The following is a 23320-nucleotide window of genomic DNA, read 5'->3' as shown; positions in this document are numbered from 1 at the left end:
CATCTCTGTTTGCAGAAAGCATTTTTTCAGGGCTTGTCATTTTTAAGGGCATTGATTTTAACATATTTTCTTTGGACAGAGGCTCAACAGTGGAGGAGTTGGCTCCAGAAAGGAACAGCATCGGCTGGAATGCCTTGACTGGAAACTCTGCTTGTCAACGGTACCTGGAGTGGGGTTTGTTGATAAAATCCCTTCCTTGGATCCCTCCCCTGCACGTACCTAATGAATGAGCCATTTGTTTGCAGAGTTGTCGCCTTCCCTATGGACAGGTGCCATTTTCAGTGAAACCATCTCAAACAGCACGTGCGACTCACGAAGTTACACAGCACCAGAGAACAGACTTGCAGGCTGATGAATCCCTAGCATCAGGAAATGTTTGCAACTGCTCGTGAAAACCTCTGAGGAGCTCCGGAGCCTGTGCTTCCCTTCCTCCTGACACGTGCAGTTTGTGCAGGTAGGTGTTGGCAGCTGGCGTGGTTCCACTGGGGGATGCTGGCTGGCAAAGGACAAAGCTCATGACCTTACAAATGGCATGTGATGGCTTTTGTTTTCTTCTTGAATACATGCTGAAGGATACCTCAACGGTAATGGGGTGAGCCAAGGTCTGGAGCTACAGGGGCAGGCAGGCTTCAGGAGCTCAGCCTGTTTGGCTCACTGAAGAGAAAGTTCAGAAGCAATGTGATCGTGGTAGGTAATTCCCTGCACCAGGAGAGAATTTCAGATGTGTTACAGGATGGAAGTTGAACTCAGGTTGGAAAGAAGACAAGTGGGGAATAACATGGTAATTACCCAGTGGAGGGGCTGACCAAGGCAAGGGGGAAGCTCGTTCTGGCTTGGATGCCTCACCTTGAACCTGGATATCCTCCTGGAAGGGATGCTCTAGTTCAGCTATGTAAGCTGGATAACGTTAGCACTGGTGGGAAAAAGAAACTGAAAAATACATATATATGGTGTCCTGGATCTTTTCACATCCTGGGCAGCTTTCCCTTGTGTTACTGAGCTCGCTGCACAAGTAGTTATTTCACCACTGAAAGGCAGTGGCTGCTCTGGGCTCCACACCTTTATAAAGGTGCTTTAATTGTGATGCAGAGGACTAGATCTTCAGACTTCAATGGGGAACGCTGCTTACCCATCACAAGGGCAATTCAGAATGCTTCAGTTTGATGCTATAAGTAGACACATTCAGCCTTTCCCCAACAAGTTACAGAATAGCTGTGGGAAGTACAGATATCTGAGGTAGTTGGCCAACTCGGAAATCGTTAAAGAAAGTGTGTTCATGCTAAACAGAAAACTTGCTGCTTTTTTTTATCCTGGATAAAAATATAATACTGGGGCAACTGAAATCTTTCACTTTTCCTAAAAACAATTCAGGGGTTATTTCTGGCATACATTCAACCATTTTTCTTTACAATATCAGTTTTTAGACAAGGAAACAAAAATGTCACTTTGAAACAAAACAGCGGAAAGTCTGGTTCTGAAAACTGGCAAAGCGGTCTGGCTGTCAGCTCGGTGCCAGGGATCACCTTCTCTCTCCCCCAGCTGTCTGTACAGTGACGGCTGCTTACGGCTGTTGATAAAGATGTCAGCACATCCAAGGCAGCGCTGCTCCCCAGGGGATGGATGCCGTGGTTTATGCTGCACACATTGCAAGGCTGTAGCAGAACTCGGGGAGCACAGGCAGCGTTGTGTGGCTGTGCAGGTACCATCAGTGCACCCCGCGGTTGTATCTGTACCTTCCTGGTGTCAGCAAGTGTTGGTTTGGTCAGGCTGGACTGCCTGCAAGCCCATGTTGCAGCTGTACGAGGACGCAGAACTGCACACAATGTCCATTTCTATCCAGCCTGTGTAGTGTTCTCCTCCTGAGTGGCTTAGCTATGATAAGGCAAGGTGGAATGGGACATAAATCACAGTCAAATAGCTATGGTATGATGCTGGTTTTCCTCTTTCTCTTTGCGATATTCCTCTCAGTTCATCAGTTTTATAGCAGGGGCTTGGAACAGCTCTGTGCCTGATTCTTGTTAAAAGTTGCAGATATCTGTTAATGTGGGGCAGCTGCTGTGGCTGTCGTAGCATTTCTGGGCTGCAGGTCAGTGTAAAGGGATTTGGATAGCGCAGTTCCATCTGAAGGGCTGTCTTGTTAATTCGGGTGTGTTGGATGACTCCTGGAAGCAGTTTTCCTGAGCTATCATAAGGGTTTGTAATAAATCTTAATGAGACGCCCCTGCTATGATAAATCATTTGTTTCTCTAGTAGGAGCTTGGATTATGGCCTCCAGGGAAAATGGGAGGAACCTCAAACCCTGCTTCAGGACGGTGTCAGCAGTTACCTGGCTGTTTACCATCCAGCCAGAAAACATTAGAGCAGTCACCCAAAAGCCTCAGAGCATTGTCTGCTGTTTGTAAAAGTCAATGCTTGCCTCCCAAGGCAAACAACTGCTCTCGAATTAGATGCTTTGTTTCCACCCAGCCCCATGAGGTAGAGAGATACTTCTCTCTCCCTACCTCTTGTGTTAAAAAGCATCCAGAAGGGATTACACCAAATCAGGAGAAAAGAGGACCGAGCCAGAAGTAAATCCCACCAGTGAAACCACTTTATTGCTTTCATTTTGTTGGTGTCTAAATGCTCTACTTGAGCACTGGTGCCACTGGGGCGAGATTTGGAAAACACGTGGAAGGCAGTGGCCGTCCTCTTGGGGAGCTCAAAGGCTGCACTAAAGACCACAGCAAACTGAAGGCCAGAGGGGACTGGCTTCCCAAAGGTGCATGATAGATTAGGCCAGCCGTGAACCTTCACTACCGCCCCTTTCCCCTTCTGTTCCATATTACATATTCTTTTGGGTATTTTATTACATGTTTTTTGCTCTCAGCAGTAAGCAGATACTTGAAAACATCCTAACCTGGGGAGATTTCTAGGCGAGGAAGTGCTGGAAGCAGGAGACAATGGGCGTGTTCCAAGGGCACAGAGACATCCATAGGAGCTGTGACAGGTGTGAATTAATATCTTTGCTAATTTGCCTTTCTCTCAACAGAGGTGGCAAAATTCAACTTGTCAGTCACAGGTATGGTGGAAGACATCCTATCAGAAACGTCTCTACATCACCTGGTTGGCCCAGAGACCTGCAGGTTAGTTTTTAATTCAGTAATGCAATGACCTCTTGATTAAAGCATTTATTTAGTTTGTAGCTAAAAAAGAGCCCTAAAGGATCAGATCTCAAATCTGCTGAAATGTGCCTGAATCTTCAATTGTTTGCAGTAAGCTCTGGATCAAGTCTTGAATAACTGTTAATTAGGAATTCTCTAAAGTGATGGTGTAAATGCTGTGCTGGTAAAACGCAGGTTGGACAAAGGTGATAGTGTGGTAAATCCCAAGGAGAAGTTAGGTTACAGTGATCTGCATTGCTTAGTGAAATGGTTTCAAGCCAGGAAAATTGTCTTAATCCAGGCAATTACTTTTGTGTAATCCTGTAATTGGGTTAAACTTGTAGCCAGGGACACTCTGCGAAAGGTTCATCCTGTTCAACTTGGGGACTTAACTGTGATACGTAAGGTGGAGTGTCATCGCCCTCAGCAGTGGGCAGAAATAGGGATGGCCTGAGGGTGACCCAGATCTTGGTGGTCTTGCTGCCCTGGTGAGTGCTTTTTCTCTCTCTGGATGAAGAGAGCTGAGGGAAGTGCCTGCTGTTTGGTGGGGACAATCTGGATCTACAGCTTGGAGGGTTGGAAGCTGGAAAGAACCTGGGAAATACTGCTGAAATTGCTGTTGGTAGGAATTCCCAGTGAATGGTGTCTGCTGTGACTACAAGGAGCAGGGTTCCCTTGGAGACTGGTTAGGGGAGTTATTTTAAGATGAAGTCTGATAGGTTTGTGGAAGGAATTGCATGACAAATCAGCAATTCCTAGGACCTGAAAAAGCTTTGATATGAGTCCTTGCATAGCTAATCTGTTGATATCCCCAACGGGGATAAAAGAGATCAGATCACTCTTTATTTATACCGTATTTATACAAATTCAGTGTTCCGGGGCTGCTTCCATTCACCTTTGAGATCAGGAAGGAAGTTTTTTCTTCCTTGATGCATAATTTGGTTTCTGGTGGCTTGGGGGAGCTCTTTCAGGTCTCAGCAGCCTTGGAGCTTGCAGCACGGGAGGAGGTAAGCAGCTCCCTTCTGGTGGCATCTCGTGCTCTCCAGTGCCTGATCATTGCACTCAGTCTCCAGACCTGATGTCAAGAGGCAATTTTTCCTCCAGGTTCATTGGGTAAGGACCGCAGGAGGTTGTTGGGTGGTGGTAGTTACAGCATTTCTTTCTTTTTGTTTGGTCGTATTTGTTTTGCCCTTCTGCACAACCAGATCTGCTTGCCATGTTCCCCTGGGAGTTATATTTAACAAATTCCCTGCTAATGTCCTCCTCGTGTTTCCTCAGTCTGAGGAGGAGCCTCAGGGGAGAGAACCTCTGCCATGCCATGTCTGCCAGACTTTGCGAAAGATAGGAAAAGAGATTGGGGGGGTGATGGTAAATAAGACCTATTTTGAGTGGGAAATGGAGTGCAGGCCTGGGGAGAGACAGACACAACTCATACTGCTGGAATGCAATTGCTGGTGGACCGGTTAAATTCAAAAGGCAATGGCCCAGGCCCAGATGTTTAAGAACTTCAGCATGGCTTGAAATTGGCATAACAATAAAAGGGCTCTTGTTTGGAAATAGTTTCTTTGAGGTTAAAAAAAATAAAGAAAAGAAAAAAAGGCTCTTTAAAGAGAGCTGTTCCATCTGGCATTGAGATCCTCGTGTCCTGGGCATGGAGATCTGGTGACATGGCTGTGGAGTGCCACCATCACTCACGAGTGCCAGGTCTCCTGCCACTGTCCAGCACCGAGGGGGATGCAGCTCCTCCATGAATGGGGGCAGTGTAGGTGTGCTGCTGTGGCCGTAGAGCAGCTTGTGAGGTGCTGCAGGAGAGGAAAGGGGAGCAGCGGTCCCCATAGGGGTGTAGTTAATGGTGAAGGGTGACACAGAAAAGCTCTGGCACCCCTAACTCCAGGCATCCACCTGATGGACACGGAGAGCCCGTGGCCATCCCGTCTGTACCCCTTACTCATTGTCAGGTCCAAACCACACCCTGGGAATGGTCCCGCAGGTGCCAGTGGAACATCTTTGGTGATACAGTAATAGGGCTGTGGGAGCAGGCTAATGAATTTGCTTGCAGATGAATGAAACTGCAAGAGAAGAGGCAGAGCAGGTCAGACCCACCTGCTGCCGCTTGCCACCGATCTGCAGCTCGGCAGATCCGCTTCAGCAGTCAGCAAACTGCATTTTGAAACCGCAGCCTCACCACGGTGAGTGGCAATATTCCCCGGTCTTCTGGGGACAGCACTTTGCCCCCGCGCTTTCTAATGTGCAGCTGGATCCTTCCCAGTGATCCCATTAAAGCTCTTCAGGGAACTGCAGGGAAATTATGTTAAGAAGATAATTATAGGGTAGCCTGGGTAAAAAGGCAGGTCAAGAACGATTTGAAGAGTTGGGGAATGAGTTCAGTTAGCTGCAGAAGTGTCGTGAGGTGTCCATTCCCTCCAAGATGTTTTCTCACTGCCTCAGATGAAACCTTGGTTGCAGCTTTGTAAATGCTCTTCTGGTTTGCAGAATTTCCCTGGCACAGAAAACTCTCCTTGCTGTATGGATACCAGGTACTGCCAGAGCTGGAGTTAGCCGAGAACAGTTGGATTATAGGATTTAGAGACAGATGGGACCTTTTTCATTATATTTTTTTATGATTAGCTCACAACATAACATGTGAGGCAGTCACGTATTTCATATTCACACAACAAATTATGCATCTAGTATGAAATAGCTCTCGTTTCCTTCTCTGAAATAGAGTACGAATTTCCATCTGGAATATATAATGTGGTTTCCATATGTAGAAACAGAGACTTGTAACAAGTATCAAAGCAGTAAGAACATTTTGGATGCTAATATGCTGTGGAAGTGTCTGTCCAGTGAATGTACGAGAGCTGTCGGTTGATTCATGAGTTCTAAGACAGATGTAACTCAGGAGTGGGGTTTAAGCCCAGTAGGATCTCTGAACGCAGTCCTCTGGTTAAGGATAAGAATTTAGGGCATCTGTGCTGGAGGGGGCTGCTGTGCTCTCGGTTCTGCCTGAAGGCCTATCTACCCTGACCACGTGAAGAAGAGGTCAAAGCAGCTTTCAGGTCAGGAAAATTCTTGTTCCACAGTTTTCAGAGCTCAGCGTAGGTGGGTGCTGGGTGCCTGCTTGCACGTAGGTGCTAAGTGTGTCCTGGAGGGTGGGCTCGGGTTCTTGCTCTCACCTTAACCTCCTGATGTACCCTTCCCATTCTAGGGTCAGTCCACCAGGACCGTCAGGACCAAGCTGCTATGAAGTGCTGGGATCGGCCTGTTTTGGGCAAGACTCGTCTTGGGTTGACAACCATGAGATTTGGTGTTCTCAATGTGACTGGAGTTTGCTGTGTGAAGGCTACTGAGGATTTCTGCTTTTGCTGCCTCCCCCGTGTCAGACAGGCAGTCTGGCCCCATGACAAGCCGAAGGTGCCCTGCTACCAATTCAACCTCTCAGTTTCTGGTTAGTTTCCATTACACATAGAACATGTCAGAGTTTTCGCTTTTTTTTTTTTCTCTTTTCTTTAACTTATCATATCCTCAAAGCCTGTTTCTGAAAGGTGAATGGATTATTTATTGCACAGTGCAGGTTGGTGAATATCGATGGAAGTGGCATCTGGTCTCCAAATGGAGACCTTCTCCCCCTCCAGGTCCTTAAGAGAACATGACAGTAATTGAGCAATAATGAAATGTTTCGGGAGGAGTGTCGGAAAGTTCAGAGTGGTATGGGGGAGTTATAAATCTGGGCTGCATTTGGCTTGAGGAAGAAACCCCGTTATAAACTTATTAGCTGCTGACACCGTGCTTCTCTCACCTTGCACAAGATGTAAAGCTCGCCTCAACGCCGTCACACCACCTTTCACTTGCACCTGACTCAAGGTGCTGCTGGCTCAGGCACCACTCTTCACTTCCCAGGAGATCAGTAGCAGAGATCAGGCACACACTGATCTGATGCCTTCGAAATGCTCCAGCCAGACCCATCTGTGGTGCTCCTACAGACCTTAGCCTGCTTCTCCACCACTCCTGCAGTTATCCACTCAGAATGGTTGCAGATGGTACCCAGCATCGTTGGGTCTGCCCAGGAGGTCTTCTGAGTGCTCGGCACCAGGAGAAACCTTCTTGCCATGGAGGTAGAGCTTGGGTTGCTGATTCCTGAAGTAACAAAACAGGCCAAATAAGGGCTTAGCTTCAGTTTTGTTCAGGCTGGCTTTTGGGTACCTAAGTGGAGGCTTTTTCCAGCTTTGTAGTCTTCCATTAATTATTCATGTTGTTTCTAATTTGTGTGTCTCAGACAAGATTGTTCTTTTCCTTTCCTCTCCAGAAAAATTGTTCCAAGTTCCAAGCTGGGATTCTTTTTAGCACTCAAAAGCTATTTCTGATGTGTCACATTCAGTTCTTAGCTTGGACTAAGTTGTCCCCAGCTTTCAATCTAAAATGTGCTGGGAATTAGGCACTTCCAGGGGGTAACTCATGTCACCTATTTCAGATACCTCTCAGGGTAGGATGAGGGTGGTTGACAGAGATGTCTGGGTGATGGGTTCATGTTAGACACCACTCTGAGACCTCAAGGATGGACTTCACCTGAACAGATACAATGATTTGCAGCACAGATGTGTACCTGAGCAGACATCAATCTCCCTATCACCCATACAGAGAAATAGGTACTTGTAAGGTACAATTTTTGAGGTTTCTTTAGCTCAGATGGAGAAGAGCATGCAAATATGTATTGACTGCTGTTGCTTAATAATGATTTTTTCTGACATTGTCTTGTGACATTGTCATCGGCTGAGGTTTGTGTCCTGATTAATTTTTGATGTCTATTGTGCAGTCATTTCTTGATCCAGGTGATGTGCTAGGAGCTAGTGGATGACCCTTATCAGAATATTTTTAAGGAGTATATAAAATGGCTGGTAAAAGCCTATGTACCTGACAGCTTTGCAATCAATCAAAGCTGTGATCCTATCACGGAATGGAATCAGGTCTCCTTGACATTAGAAGGAAATTAATATGGTGCATGGCTTCCTAACGGGTACTTATCTCGGCTGAATGCAGGATCGCTAACTCAGAGACGTGTACGGAAGGGAGCTAAAAATATTGAACTGACTGAAGAATATTTTTCCCATCCGGCTTTGTGAATCTTGTGAACTCTTGTTCCTACAGTCAGTGGTTACAAAATACTGCTAAGTGTCTTTTGGGGAGAGTTGTGAAAGGACTGCACATTTAATTAATAATGGTTGCATATGTCTAAATAAATTCCTGCAAAAAGTGACATTTTTAAGGAGATCTTATGATAAAACTGCTCTGGAGGCAAAGTTAGACTTTCCCAGTTTCACATTTAATTAACTTAGTCTGACTTTTATAGGGCTTTGTGTTATGCATTTCGTTCTTCAGTAAACAAATGGCAGAAAATTAAAGCAGAGCAACTGCCAATGAACAGTAAATTTAATTGAAAAATAATGAGTTGCCATGGGGTGCCGTAGGGTTCTGCAAAGATAATGTTATTTATCTTGGAAAACTTCCACTTGCATTTGTCAAAATGTGATATATAAAAGGAACAAAAGGAAGAAATATGACATTAGATAGGAAAGGGCTAAAGCCTGATTCCTCATGGTGAATTTGGGACTGGAGTTAGGTGGAGTGAAAAACTGATTTCCTGCGCTCCGCGGCAGCTCAGTGCAATTTCCATCTGATGCATCGCTAAGTGAAATGTTGTGTCAGGAGGAGAAGTCAAGTGGCTGGAATTCGTAAGGTCCAGATGAGCAGGAAGGAAGATGAGCATCAGTGTCGCAGGAGGGGAGAAGCGTGTGACGTGATCTCGGTTCTTTCATGGTGAAACAAAGGCGAGCTCCGAATGCTCTCTGGCTTCACATAGATTTCAAGGGAAATTAGTGTCTGGAAAACAGAAGTGAGCCCTTGAACAAAGGTGCTGGATTAAGACAGACACAAGATGTCTTCTTTTTGGGTTAAAGTGATAGATTTGCATCACTAGGTTTGGTCCTCTTTGAGAAGTACTTGAAATTCATTCTGATTGAATAACTTCCTGGGCAGTGAGTAGCAAGAGCAAATTTGCAGACATTGACTGACAGTGAACCGTTAACCCAGTTGACAGAGTAAGCAGAGTTACTCTGAATGTGCAGCCGTGTAATAGATCCACAGCCCTGGGTACCTCCCCGTGGGTGAAGGCGATGTCCTGGGCATGCCAAGCCCTTCCTGCTAGGCTGTGCTCCGCAGACGAGACCCCTTTCGCCCGACGCACGCCTCCTCGATTGCCAGCATATGAAATGCGACGTGTAGCAGTTCGTTTTTGCAACATCTGTTTTCCAAGCTCATCATTTCCCAGCAGTTCCCACTATGCAGCAAAACCCACCTTATTTACAGCCTCCACATTTGGAGGGCTCAGCAGAGCCCAGATTTGGCTGACATTTGCAAGGTTCCTGCTTTTCATTTTGACCCATTCTTGCTTTATTTTTAGCTGTTTTAAAATGACACATGTTTCCGTCTTTTAGGTAATGAGATGCTTTCCACTTAATTCAATCACTAGTTAATTTGATCCTCTATTTAATTTGTTCCAAACGTCTGGAAGCAAAATTCTGTACCGTAAGTATATGTATGTATTACATATATAGCTTCCACCCTTTGCTCTGATCATTCTGCTTGCTCTAAACAAGGCTTATAATTCAATCTTGGGCTATTGAAACCTGCCATTTAATTAATAAGAAAAGCCAAAATCAAAGGAAGACAGAAGGCAAAGAAAAAGTTTAAGGAGTCCTGGCAATAAAAGATGACTATGACTGAAAGTTGCATCGTGGGGTACCTGCTGTTGGCTAAGAGCTCAGCTATGGGAGATCAGATCTGTGAGCGTGGGGCTGAGGGTGGGGGAGAATTGATGGAGAGCGAAACCTTTCAGGGAAATGTTAGGAATAAATGTGAGTGGCCCCTTGCATGGAACAAGGTTCAGGGCTCGTTGTGATAAAACGGAACATAAAACCAAAAATGTTGCGTAGCAGAGTTTCATCAGTCACCCGGGGCCTTTGGAGCCTGCAAATCAGATGGCAAGGGAAGAACGCCGCCGCAGCCCCTGCCAAATCCGTGTCGTCTCCAGAGCTGTCAGGAGCACCCGCCAGCACTCCATAAAGCTTTCACTCCCATCTCCAACAGATCCCCCCCAAACCCTCACCGACCCGAGTTAATCAAACACTCACCTCGGTGCTCAGCCTCTCTGCTGACCTTTCTGGCTGCAGTATCAGTAGATCAGCCCGCGGGAGCGTCGCATCCAGCTGGTGGTTGGGGAGTGGATTGTGTAATGCTTCCTGGGACCTTGCTCTTGTGATCTTCTTATGGGGTTTGCAAAGGCAGCAGAGAGCAGGTGTGCTGGGAACCTGGGGCTTTGCAGCCTTTGGGCCATGTGGATGGTTGGCCTGGGGGATTTTTGTGTCCTGGTCCAAACAGCATAGCTGTGGGCCAGCAGAAGTCCTTGTCAATCTCTCTGTGCAGCTCAATTATTTCCATGGTGCTTTGGTTTTCAGAGGCACTGAGTTTGTGCCTAGGTGTGAGCTTGGCTTGGGTGTCCCCTGTCTGAGCAGTGGCCGGTGTCTGGGTGCCCCTGCGAAGAGCCAGCTCCCAGATTGCTGGAGGACGTGGGATGAAGCCCGTGAGACACACCGAGCCTTGGCAGGGAACCCAGCTTTCACTCATTTTCCATTGAGAGGTGAAGGCAAATAAAAGCCGAGTCAGCAGGCAGCCCCACAAATACCAGGGGGATTGGATTAGGTGGAAAGCATCTCATTTCCTCATTTCCACCGCACGCCTGCCCCTCTCCCGCTTTCTGCTGTAAAAGTGTGCTCTTCACCGAGGAGGCACAGCGGTGCTGTGAGGTCTGCGAGGGGGTTTCTGGCATGGAGAAGCCCCAGGGCTGGCTGTGGCCGGGCTCCTCATGCAGGTGCTGCTGGTGCTGGCCGAGGAGATTTGGTGCACGAAGCTCTGGGTGGCTTCCCCATGCCCGCAGCCTGGCCCCGTGTGGTGCCGTGGGGGCTGTGCTACAGCACAGAAAGAAGCAGAGCACACAGAGAGGAGAATTTCAGCGACGGTGGCAATGCCAGGAGAAGGTAGAAAGGGACATTGCGTGTGGTTGAGAGGTGTCCAACAGCAGCCAAGATGTGGGGAGGCAGCGAGGCTGCAGATCGGCGCAGCGAGCAGTGACCAAGCCTTGGCTGGGCTTCAGTTCCCCCACGAGATGGAGACAGCGCTGCTGGTTTCAGTTACTTCCCAAATGTGGCGCAGGAACGATTTTTCCTTAATAAATTGCAAGGAGTAATGAAATAAGACAGAGCTCTCGAGAGGGCGTGAGGATTTTTATGGGAGCTGCGGGGTGAATATTAATGAGCAGCTCGTGTCATTAGTGCTTACTCTTGGTTTGTGGCCCGAGCTCCATGGCCCTTTGTGACCTCTGTGCCCCAAGCTCCAGGCTGATGCCCTCAGATCTCTAAGGACCGTTTTCATCTGCAGTGTCCGTGGGTTACGTCAGGGATCCTTCCTCTCTCGGGTGTTGGGGTACGTCTTGCTGTAGCTTTGGTTGTTGGGGCTGGGCTCCTCGTGGTGTGCAGCCCCCTGGAGGTCCTCACTGTGTCCCATCGCAGCGTGGAGGTGAGCTGATCCATCTGATCATGCAGTCACCTTGGAAGGAGTGCTGGAAGTGTGAGAATCAGCGAAACGTAGCTACTGTCAGAGAGAGGAGGCTTTTTCCTCCTTGAAAGAAATAAAAGCATCGTTTGTGTTCTTTCCTGAAGCAAATGCTCCAGCCTTTCTCCTGTGCCACTGCCAGATGCTGGGAGGGGGCTGTCAGGGGGAGGTTGTTCCTCCTTGCCCCAAGGCAGGGCAGGGGGAGCAAATGCTCCCTGCTCTCTTGCTTGGTGCCTGCGTGCAAGGTCTCCTGCTGCAGCTGCAGCTGCAGCCCCACGCCTGTGACTCCAGGTAGGGAAACGGGTGTGTGAGCAGGGACCAGAGCAAAGCCAGGTGACTTGGGTCAAAAAAACCCTGGGTCCCACTTCCAGCAGCTGAGACCCTGTGGCTGGGGACATACCCTGCTGGGCCAGCTCAGGACACCCTAGGGAGCACAGTCCTGAGAGCCCAGATGTTTTACCTGCCTGTGCCACCGCTCTCCCCTGTGGTCTTGGTCCTGTTGCTTCCCCCGTGCGGAGCGGGGCCGTGCCTTGCTGTGCTTGTAAAGCAGCTGGTGGGGGCCTGGGTTTGCTGCGTGCTTGGCATCACCTTCATGGGACAAGAGTCTGGAGAAGCAGGGAAGCATCAGAGGCATGGGATCAATGTCAAACGTTGCCTGCAGCAAAGGGCAGTGTGCTGAGACACACACACGAATGCCACCGCATCGGGCCTTTGTTCACAGCACTGGCCAGTCACAGTAACCAACTTGATCTCATTCTCTGTTTCTTTGTCTCAATTTCAGTATTTTTTCTGCAAAAAAATGTGTTGCGTACCTGAGAATCACAATGAGTAGCTCCTTGGGGACTAATCCTGCATCACCCATACCCGTGGCTGTGAGCACAGTGGCTGCAAGAGGAGATCCCTCATAAATGCAGAGCCTTCTGGCCGGCACTCCTGGCTTCCAGACCAATCTCATCTGCTTTTACCTGAACCTGAATCTCCCTCCTCTTCCCAGCCCTGATGGAAAGCAAGCCTAATAGAAAGAGTGGTGCTAATGATCACGACCCCACTACTATTTTATTTCCAATTGGCAGCCCATGCAAGCAGCCCTATTTTCTTTTCTAATAGGAAACTTTATGATGTACCAAATTACCCTGTAATAGTCTGTGCTGAGCTGCCTCCTGAAAGGTAAACGATTTTGATTTTTTATGATCGGTTATTATTACTTTTTTTTTTCTTTTCTTTTTTTTTTTTTTTTCTTTTGCCTATTCCATAAAAAGAGGGGGGCTTGCATTAAAGAGCCCCCGGGTTGCAGAGCGGGGCCAGGTGGTGCCGTCGGAGCGCTGCAGGTGCAAACACGGCTTCTGATGGCCCGCGGGGATGCTGCTGGGGGGCAGAAGCTGCTCACAGGCACACGAGGGAGGTCCTGGGGGGCCTGCGAAGCCCAGGCACAATTCTGCATGATGTGGAGTGCCATCTCCTGGCTCGAGAGGAATTAACTGGGCTCTGGCAGCGCCGTCTGGTCCACGGGGCAGGGAGCCTGGGGCAGCTGCTCCCTTCGGGCTGGGGTCGGGAAATGATGCAGAGAGAATGGCAGCAGCAGGGGATGGGAACGCTTAATCCGGAGCTGCTCTCCCGAGCTAGTCGGGGAGAGCTCATTTCCTGATAACAGCTTCGTTTTAATTAGAGGAGCTGAGCCCTCACGCCACCCGAGCTGGAACTGAAGTTGACGCCGCTCTGGGAAGTCGCGGTGGTGTTTTCCTCCGCATTTTGCAGTAGAGAAGCAGCAGGGAGATGTGGGACGAGATCCAAGGAGTGATTAGGCAGGAAACGTCCCATAGGCATCGCTTTTATTTTAGCTGAAATGAGGTGCCTAAATATCTTCCTGGCTCTGCGGGAAGATGACTGCAAAGACCACACATAAATCGTTGTAATGTCTGCTTGTATTTGTGAAAATATGCGGCAGGGTTTTTTTGTAGCTGGATCTGGCTACAGATTTAGAAGAACTGGAGCACGAGATGTGAAGTCCTACCTGGTCGCAGTTTGTCCTGTCCCCTGGTACAGTAGGGCTGGGGAAGTGCTGTCACAGGTTGGTCTATATCAGGTGCTTTTAATCGCTGCCTGTACCCATCACGTTTCCATCAGTTGATGTCAATTCTGATAAATCTGACTGCGAAATAAGGAACCATTTATGTGAAAAAGATTTTAGCGCGGTCCAGCGAACACACTTTCCATTTTTTCAGTGTGCGTCTGTTTCCAGTAGCTGTAAAAATTGTTTGAAAAAAAATCTGTATCTATTACCAGTGACTTCAGTAGAAAAAAGGAAATCTGTAATGGTGAAAAAGCAGCGATGATTTTGTGAACAAATAATCACGCACTTTCCACTAGAGCGCTCGGTGAAACCTGTGATTAAAAATACTCCATACAATTTGGCAGCAACATCTTTGGTTGGAAAATGACATTTAAACACGCCTATCTTTAGGAACTAAAACCATGTTTAGAAGTTTGAGCCTCATTGCCAGTTGCAGGTGGATGACATTGGGATTTCGGTGCTGGTGTTTGTTTTGCCCAGTTACAGCCCCAGACGGGGCAGCATCGGCTGGTGCCTGCTGCTCGACTCAGAGCCCCCCATGTGCGCATCCGTGGAGGCGAGCGAGCTCCAAGCCAGCTCCAGACATTTGAATAAAGGGGGATTTAATGGAGCTGCGTGTGTATTTATAGCAGCTTCTGTCACTCGCCTGTCTCAATAGACTGTCGCTGCGATCCAACGGCAAATCAGGCTGCAGGTGTGCTTTTTGGCACTGAGTGCAGCCACCGGTGGCCTCTGGGCTGGGACAGGGACCTGGCAGTGCTGCGTCCAGGGGTGGTGGTGGCTGGGACATGGCTGCAGGGTGGACTGAGAGCTGGACCCTGGGGGCTACCCGCAGGGTCTCCAGGAGGTGGCAGGGGACAGCTGGCCCATTCCTGCCCTGCTTCCCAAGGGTGCCCACCTCTGCTCGGAAAGCCTTCGGAGTGGCCAGTGGAAATATTTCTGAACCTTGGTGCCCGTGGGCTCCCAGGCTGGTTGCCCTGGTGCCTCTCAAGCGAGCATCCCTTTTCCATGTTCCACCTGCAGACTGCTTTGGTTTTGCTCTTCTTGAGACTGCGTGTGGAAGGTGAGGAGCTGCTTCTGTCTGTCTGTCTGACTAATCCCAAGGAGACCCATGGAAACCAGTGCCCCTCAGAGAACCTGAGCATCCATTTCAGCTTCTCTAGCTTGAAAATCTCTGCCCTGGCTGGAGCCACCAGCCTGTGCCTTCCTGCCTCACTTCGGTGTTTTTGGGGGGCTGTTGCCCACGGGGACATCCTCCTTCACCTCCGTCAGGGTGCATGCAGAGCCGAGGCAAGGTGCTCTCCTCCCCCAGGGAGACCAAAGGAACCTCACAGCAGAAAGAAATAGGAAGCAGATTCTTGGACTTCTGCGCTTTAGTGCTGATGGTGGTGAAAGAAAGGGCAATAATTCTTTTGGATTTATTTACTGCCCAACTCTCTGAGACAAGATTATGCACTCTTCCCCTGTAGAGAGCAGAAAGCAACAGCAGTTCAGGCAATTTCCACCCCGGCGTGGCTGTGTAACAGGAATGAGCATCTCTTTGCAGCTATGGCTGGGCATTTGTAAGACACATCTCCCTGGGTACAAAGACAGAGGGGCAGAAAGCAGAACAGGCTAGGAGCTGAGCCCCCTGCACTCAGCAGTACCTTCACCCACTTTTAAGCCATCTCTTTCCCTAGCTCTTTACACCTACCAACACCCTGCTTTGGTTTCTTTGAAAGCCGTCTGTTTATTATATGTGGGTGAAATCTGGTCGTGCTCTACTGTTTATTAGTCCAAAACTGAGGTCAGGCAGGTTGGATTTCTTTCCCGAGTGCTTTTATAATATTTGTGTTAGCCGGGCAGCTAAGTGCTGTCAGATGTAGCAGCAATGGAGCTTGCTGCTGTTGAAATTTTTATGGTTTCATGCATTTTACAGCATCACCTGTCAGACTCCAGCAATCATGATGTCACCTGTAGTGGAATATATAAATTTGAACAGCGGAGACTGGAGCTGGGGGAGTTCTTCAGTAATCTGTGCTCCCTTCTCCCCTCCTCCTCCGCAGGGGAGGCTGGGAGGTCTCAGGCATGGCGAAAGAAAAGGAGCAGACTTTTCTTCTCCCCTGGGCTTTCCCGCAGCCGTTCTGCATGATCTGGGCAAAATCGCTACCTTCGCTCCGGGCTGCAGTTTCCATACTGCCTCTTTGTTTCGCTCGCTGCTCCTCTGGGGAGGAGATCTCCTGTATTCATCCCGAGGCATGGGAAAGGCTCGGGCGGTGCTGGGGAGTCTCGGTAGCTGTGCGGGGTGTGATGCCTTGGGGGGCGGGATGGGGACGGCAGAGCTGGGGGCAGGTGCCATAGGGCTGGGAGTGCGGGGTGGCAGGAGGGGTGACCTACCCAGCACAGGGGTTTATGGGGCGCAGTTGGTTTATTGAGGGTGGTCAGCACCGAGCACAGGCGTGAGCTGGGTGGCAGGGGGCAGGAGTCACTGCTCTGCTCGTGGCATTGGGCTCCGGGGTGGACGTGGCTCCGTGAATCCCGTGGTTGTACCCTCAGCTCACCCACGGTCCCCACGCTCCAGCCAAGCACACATTCAGAAATTAACTAAAGATTTGACAACACATCAAGTAGCAGTGCTCGTCTGTGTTTTTGGAAGCAGGGAAACGACTGCGTTTTGTCCTCCTTCTCATGGGTTGGTGTAACCTTTTCCCTGTAAACACTACCCAATCAAGTATCAAATGAGCATTAAGATGATATTCCGTGTGGCTTAGCAACCCTAAATGAAGACATGTAGCCCTACTGCTGGGCTGTAAACCTTCAGTAAAAATGGCTTAAGAACATACCGATCGGGTTTTAAGAGCTGTGTAACTGATACGCATCTTATGGTATCGTTAGGCCTCAATAAATGTGTTTCTAATAATCGCTATTTACTGAGGTTTCGCAACTATGCCAGAGGTACGTATCTGTTACCTTGTGGTCCAGCCTCAATAAATGTGTTTTTAATAATCAATTGGTACTTCAATAATAAACAATAATTGCTTTATTAAATATGAATTTGAACATGTTCTGCGTTTCAGTCGCACTGAATTCACCGTCTATGTTTTGTTACTCTGAAGGAGCTTTTACTGACCGCCTGCTCGTCCTGGCATGCATCAGATATTGCTGCTCCCGTAGAGCATCGCTGACTTCTGATTTATAACTCATGACAAATATTTCACTGCTTTGTTTCTACTCTAGCCTAAGCAGTCTATCTGTTGCTTCCATGTAGTCTTCCTCTGAGAAATGTTGCGATCTCTCTTATGGATCATTAACTGGAAATGAACTTGGGACCCTCGGCTCTAAACACACAGCCTGCTGCCGTGCAGCCTAGCACAGCAGCACTGGTAGTTGGCAGTACAAGTAATAGCAGCTTGGGACTCGAATCTTTTACACAGTAACTGAAGAGGAAAGTTGGTTTCTTGCAGTGCCATTGAGAAGGCTTTATTGTTTTTCAGGACATGAGTTTCAGCATGGGTCTTCAGAGCCCAGTGCTCCCCACGGCACAGATGTCCCAGCTCACTTGCTACTGACTGACCTCCTGTGCCACTTCTGCTTGGAAGGCTGGGGAGGTTTGTCTCCTTCCCATCAGTTTCTGAAAAAAGTTTTCTTCCCAGGGCTGGGTCAGCTGTTCTGGACTCTGCTGAGCACATCGAGCATCATGGTTTGTCCCCTGACCTAGCGGCCAGTCCTGGACAGGAGGTGAGGAGCACAAGCGGTATTCGTGATTCACATCACTGCTCCCCGTAGGTTCATCTTGTGTCCTAAATCTTCTCTGATTTGAGATCTTTACAATCTTCTGTACCATCATACTAGGAAATATCTTGCGCTCCAGAGACACAGCAACTGGTTGTTCCTGTCCCTATACAGCAGAGGGACTGCGAGACCTTTCCCCTTCCATTTCACTTGAGGAAAGCTCTGAATCCCAGCGCCACCATCTCAAGTGACCTTTCAGCATTTCAGACCCCACTCCTCTCCCCTAAACGGGACCTTCTGCCCAGCGCCTCTCCACGCAGAGCCGTGGGGCTGGCTGAGCAGTTATCCCCCGCTTTGCCACCCCACACAGCTCAGCCCAGCAGGACGAGCAGAGGAAGCGTGCTGCAGCTGGGACACCCCGCAGATGCCAAACCCCTCGGAGCAATGAGAACCGTATGTGCGCGTCTGCGTTCCTCGCCTATGTCGAATGTCACATTGGATTAAGGCACATCAAGCCATAACGGGTGCAGAGTTCGATGCCTTTAATTAGGCCAGTCAAAGGCAGGAATTCCCTTCTGCCGGGCGAGTCTGCTCCCATGACAAGAAGATTAGCGGCCTCAGTTTGTGATCGTCAAACTCGGAGGTTTCCACCCCCCTTTAAGTCATTTACAATTTTCTCTTCCCCACACTGGTAGTTTGGAGGGGCTGTTTTCATTCCAGGAGGGCAGGGGTCAAAGCATTTTGGTGAATGTCCCTGGCATGTGTTTGGGTAAATCTGCTCCATCCTGGACTGCATCTGGGCTAGACTTCTGTGTCTGTCTGGACCTAGCAGTAAGACCATCAGAGCACCAGGGCCCTTGTTGGCACTGACAGTGGATGTCTGGTGGCCATCAACTGGCCCATGTTTTTGGGAGGTGCAATAAGGGACACGGCAAAGAATGGCAATCCTCCAAGCAATGGAAATCCTCCTGTCTGGTGGTACATGGCAACCACAATCTGCTTCGGAGGAGGTGTCTCCATCCTTTAGCTGCATGCTGGAGGGTTGCTTGCTGGTACAGCAGTTTGTAGTGCTTCTGTTTGAGCAGTCCCAGGTTGCCATTTGTCCCTTCTCCCTGTCAATCCTCTTCAACCATCTCTCTGTCCTCAGATTTAGGAACTCCCAGGGGCAGCGCTGTGGGGCAAGAGACCCACTGGGAGCTACTCTGAGCTCCTGAAGCCTGCTGCTGGTGCCTGACAGCTGGTACTAGCTGTGCTGAATATGGATAAAGCCTTGAGGACCTGTGATGCAGGCTAAATTGTCTAAAATGTCCATTTCTAGGATGTTACTGAAAACTCTTGGCCTCTGTAGCTTTCTAGTTTATTTATTTTTTAATTCGAACTTTAAGCATTTTTATGCTGTTGCATGTCAGCTCATTACTGTGGTTAATATCAATAGACTGGAAATCTTAATTCTGCATTTTGTTTCTTCTTTTTATATTCCTTTGGCTTAAGCTAAGCTCTTCAGGAGCTTGTGATTATTGTTTCTTTGTCAGAGCTGTAGAAAGGCTTTTGTGCCTGACTGCTTGTCCATTTTCTCAGCTGAGTACAATATTCCTCCCTTGACTCTTTGATGTCCTGAGACTGTCTCTTGCCACAACAAAGCTATTAGACTTTCGACTTAAATGGATCTTTCCTTTGGTAACTTAATGCTGCCCTCTGAAAAATGAGTCCTACGCTTGCAAGCCACTTTAAAGCATCTCAATGGTCTACATGGAAGAGGGTCAGAGGTCTAATTAACAAATCTTATTCCTGACATCAGTAAACAAGAATAAGTTATTTGGGAGCACAGTAAATACTGTGGAAACACTTGAGAACTAGAGGTGCTTGGGTTATTGTTGGATTAGCTGTAGCAAACAGTTGTCTGGGTAGAATTTTGTGTGAGAGATAAAATGATTGTTTGACAGAGCAGCAGTCTTAAAATCTAAGAAATTCTTAGTGCTGGGAGTAGGATCTCAGCTGCTACAAATCTAAATTGCTGAGACCAGCAAGATCTTCCTCAAAACCATGCAAGGGAGATAAATGCTGGCTGCAGCTTCTGGTGAAGTCACAGAGAGCAAAACTTACAAGGTGTGAAGTCCTGAATTACCCTTCGGGTTTCTGGAACCCCTCGTTTTGGCTAATTTTGGGGTAGTTCATAGCCCCCGGGTTCTCAAGCGGGAGGGGGGGGGGTTCTTACGTGGCCCCGGGGCCCTGTCGCCGCGGCCTCAGGGAGGATACGAGCATGGCCGTGATGGACGCTTCCTGCCTGCGAGTACGGCTCCATCTGCAACAGTCAGAATCCAAGATTTAAGGTCAGGCAGGATGAATCGTTTTTGGAGCCTGGCAGGTTTCCAAGTTCCCCCCCATCCTGGATATTACCCCCTCATAAAGACCACTGTGGTATGTTGGGTCCTTCGGTTGGAACAGTATTTTCCTAGCAAATGACTCCGTGGTGCACCTGGGATGCAGTGATTTATGGGACAGATTTGCATGAAGGATAAATGCTGCATGTATAAGGGGAAATCGTACACGCTGTGAGCTGGAAGGGGCTGCAGAGGAGAGGAGAGGGGAGGTGCTGAAATCCTGCTCGAGCCATCCGGCCATCGCCGATGGGCCGAGTGTTTAGTCAGGTGCAGCCCAGCTCTTGTGTGTAACCCTCGTGTTATCTTACCTTAAATAAAACTTTACTGGGACATGTCAGAAAGAAAGGCCTTAGCTCAGGCACCATGAAAGGGAAGTTTATTTAAGTAATTACCAATGAGGCAGTGGGTGCTTCCTGAGAATTAATGACTGGTTGGCTTGATGGCCTTTGCATGGCCCTCAGGAAACGTCCCAGGCTGCGGGTCTGCTGGTGTGTATGAAAGCACACGTGCACCGAGGGGTGTGATGTGGGGGTGACACCCGTTCGGAGGGGTGTGATGTGGGGGTGACACCCATTTGGAGGGGTGTGATGTGGGGGTGACACCCGTTCGGAGGGGTGTGATGTGGGGGTGACACCCATTTTGGTGACTGGGGAGGGTGGCTCAGCCGAACAGAGCAGAGATTCTTGCACAGCCTCAGGGGAATTCCTTGGCTCATTTAGTTGCAGTGAGTTTGAGCTTACTTCCCGAAAGGTCTTTGGAAGACTCTGCTTTAATATCCTCTGCCCTGGTCAGAGGGAGGTAGCCTGGGTTCTCCCCCAGCCCTGAACTCCAGGGGATCCACACTGGCTTACTCAAGCAGAGGATTTGGCTTGGTTGTTTTGAGTCTGATCTTGTTTGGTTTCCACAGCTCGTTGCTGCTCGTCTCGTGTTCTCACAGAGATTGCTTGATTTTATTCCTTTTCCTTTCTCAGTCCTATATGAAAAACCACTGAGCTTCCTAGCACTGTAATTGCCATCATTAATAATAATGCCTTTAAATTATCCTATTCAGCTTTTGTAAAATGTTTTCCTGACTGTCGTCTTCTTTGCCAATTGCTTTCCTTCAGTGTCCCGAGGAAACTTGCATTTTCTAGAAGCTGTGCCAGGGAGGGACAGAGGAGCTGGCTCTGATATTTGTGCATTTTCCCTAAGCAGCCTTTACTAGTTGGTGGAGTTGAGATACAATTTTGGTGGACTTTCTTGAACCCAGAATGTGGAGACAAAGGCCCCAAAACACCGTTATCACACCAGGGGAGTAAATACCTGTCCCGAGAAGAAGACTGAAGCCAGGTCCTGCAAAGGAGGGTGCAGGTTAGGCCCGGCCTCATGCCTGCTCATAGAGAAAGGAGCCGAGCGGGTAGAAGGTAATGGAGGATTCCCCGTATAAGTGCTATTTGTTTTGCTTCAGTCGTGCAGAAGGATCTGGGAGCTCACACTGACAAGGCTGGGGTGTTGTGCGGGTGTGTGGCAGGGAAGGGACCTGTTCTGGGATTGGGACAGGCCCTGCAGGCCTGGGCAGAGAAGCACTGGCAGGTGGCATTGTGGGGGGAGCAGTGCATGGGACTGGCGAGGGGAGCTGTGTGCTTCATCTTAGCAGAGGTGGGGCTGGAGAATTTGGAGAAACCCCCACCTGTAGCACCCACAGCTGCACAAATTCCCGTTCACCTCACCACACGCAGGGGATGTTCCAGCTGCTTGTCTGGTGGCTCTTCAACCCCAGCCATGACCCAGCCCTGGGAACCTCCCGCTCCTGCGTCCATCTGGCCTGTCCCAGTCACGGTTCAGCGATGTTATTTTGTGCTTTCCAGCCCATCAAAAAGCCATCCCTTGTTCCCTCCCAGACCAGCAAAGCGAGCTGTGACAATCAGGTGGTGGCATTTTGTTTTTCATGTGGAGATGTGGCTTGTGAACAACTGATCAGTCGTGTCCAGGGAATCCGAATTAGGCCCGTTAGCTCCTCTGAGGTGATTTGGGGCTAGTCAGGAATAATCCAGCCCCTTCCTTCTCTCAGAACCAGATGTTTCAGTGCTATACCCTTGTTTAAGGTCCTTCTCGGCAGCGTGTCCTCAGCAGTGTCACTCCAGGACACTAACACTATTTGGAAGTCCACCCCAGAGTAGTTTGACAACCCCCCTGATTTCTGGAAAGCCGAGGGCACCCGGCTTGGGCACCTGAGATCCCCACGAGCCCCCAGAGGAGGTGGCACACAGCGAGGCAGGTGGGACACGTGTGGGCACACTGCTGGTGGGGCCCAGCTTTTGTTGCACCAGGAGGTGACTGAAACCAAGGCATTTCTGTGGCACTTGGATCATTTTCTGATGAACTGTAATGAAATCTTCCAGCTAGCTCTAAGCTTTGCTTTCACCTGGACCTTTTCTTCTCTGCCTGCCCTTATCTGTGCCTGGCCAGCAGCCTGCAGGGTGCCGTGCGATGGAGCAGAGGAATTGTTGGTGATCGGGGTGCCCTAAATGCCAACAGCAGATGCCATGGAGGACTGTTCCTTTCCACTTGAAATGCCTGTTGCGTTTGCCAGGCAGCCAACACTGTAAATTCATTCTGACTATTTAAAAAGACCTTTTAAAGCTTTTGAATGGTTCCTGGCTCATTCTGTAGCAATAAAACTGTAGTGCCTGAGAGCCAGACGTTCAGGACCTTACCAAGTAGCTAAACACAAGATGCTTGGGAGCATTATCGAATGCTTAGGAACAAGATAATTATACCGGCCCTTACACCATTGTGTGCATGCTCATAATCACTGTCCTGGGATCCGTCTGGTGACATTTTGGGTTACTGTGAAGCAAAGAAATAGGGTAGGGATTTGCAAAATGGGAATCCCACCTGCTGTGGGGTGGTGGAACTGTTGTGTGAAGCTAAAGGGCAAAGGCAGCAAATGAGCTGGGGGGTTTCCTTCTGATCCTGCTGCACAGAGCTAGGAGATCAAACTCTGCCTGTCCGGCCTGGATTTGTAAGAGTAGATTTCATCTCTCAGAAGAGACGACACTCCTGAAGGGGACAGCACACAGATACCTGTTTTCTCTTCTGCTGTGCTTAGGGTGGGACGAGGGCTTGCTTCCTTCTCTTCCTGCAGCAGTTATTCAGGTCTGCAGGTGTCAAGCTCCCCTGCTAGCAGCTTCAGAAGGGACAGTACCGTGTGTGCACCGTGTGTGCTATGCTGATAACATTTTCTCTAGGCACACTTGAAACCAACTAGGAGGCCGTGAAGAAAGCAGAGCCAGCAGCTTTAGTCAGAGTCCGCGGGAGTCAGTATAGGCTCCCAGTCTGCAGCATGGTTCTGCCTCTTGAGACCCATCGTG

The 23320-nt window shown here is 49.0% G+C and overlaps 1 long non-coding RNA gene across 1 annotated transcript in view; it reads left to right on the top strand.

The window, feature by feature from the left end:
• LOC137841717 (uncharacterized) overlaps positions 1-23320 on the top strand; it is a 78099-nt gene that overhangs the window by 24967 nt on the left and 29812 nt on the right. Inside the window, exons 11-15 of the long non-coding RNA XR_011088708.1 lie at positions 80-160; positions 246-454; positions 3029-3122; positions 4103-4253; positions 6349-6588. This is a non-coding gene — a long non-coding RNA (uncharacterized lncRNA). The remainder of the gene's footprint in view (positions 1-79; positions 161-245; positions 455-3028; positions 3123-4102; positions 4254-6348; positions 6589-23320) is intronic.

This window comes from Anas acuta, chromosome 18 (assembly GCF_963932015.1).
Source record: "Anas acuta chromosome 18, bAnaAcu1.1, whole genome shotgun sequence".
Lineage (NCBI taxonomy): Eukaryota > Metazoa > Chordata > Aves > Anseriformes > Anatidae > Anas > Anas acuta.
This window is presented reverse-complemented; position numbering and strand designations above follow the sequence as displayed.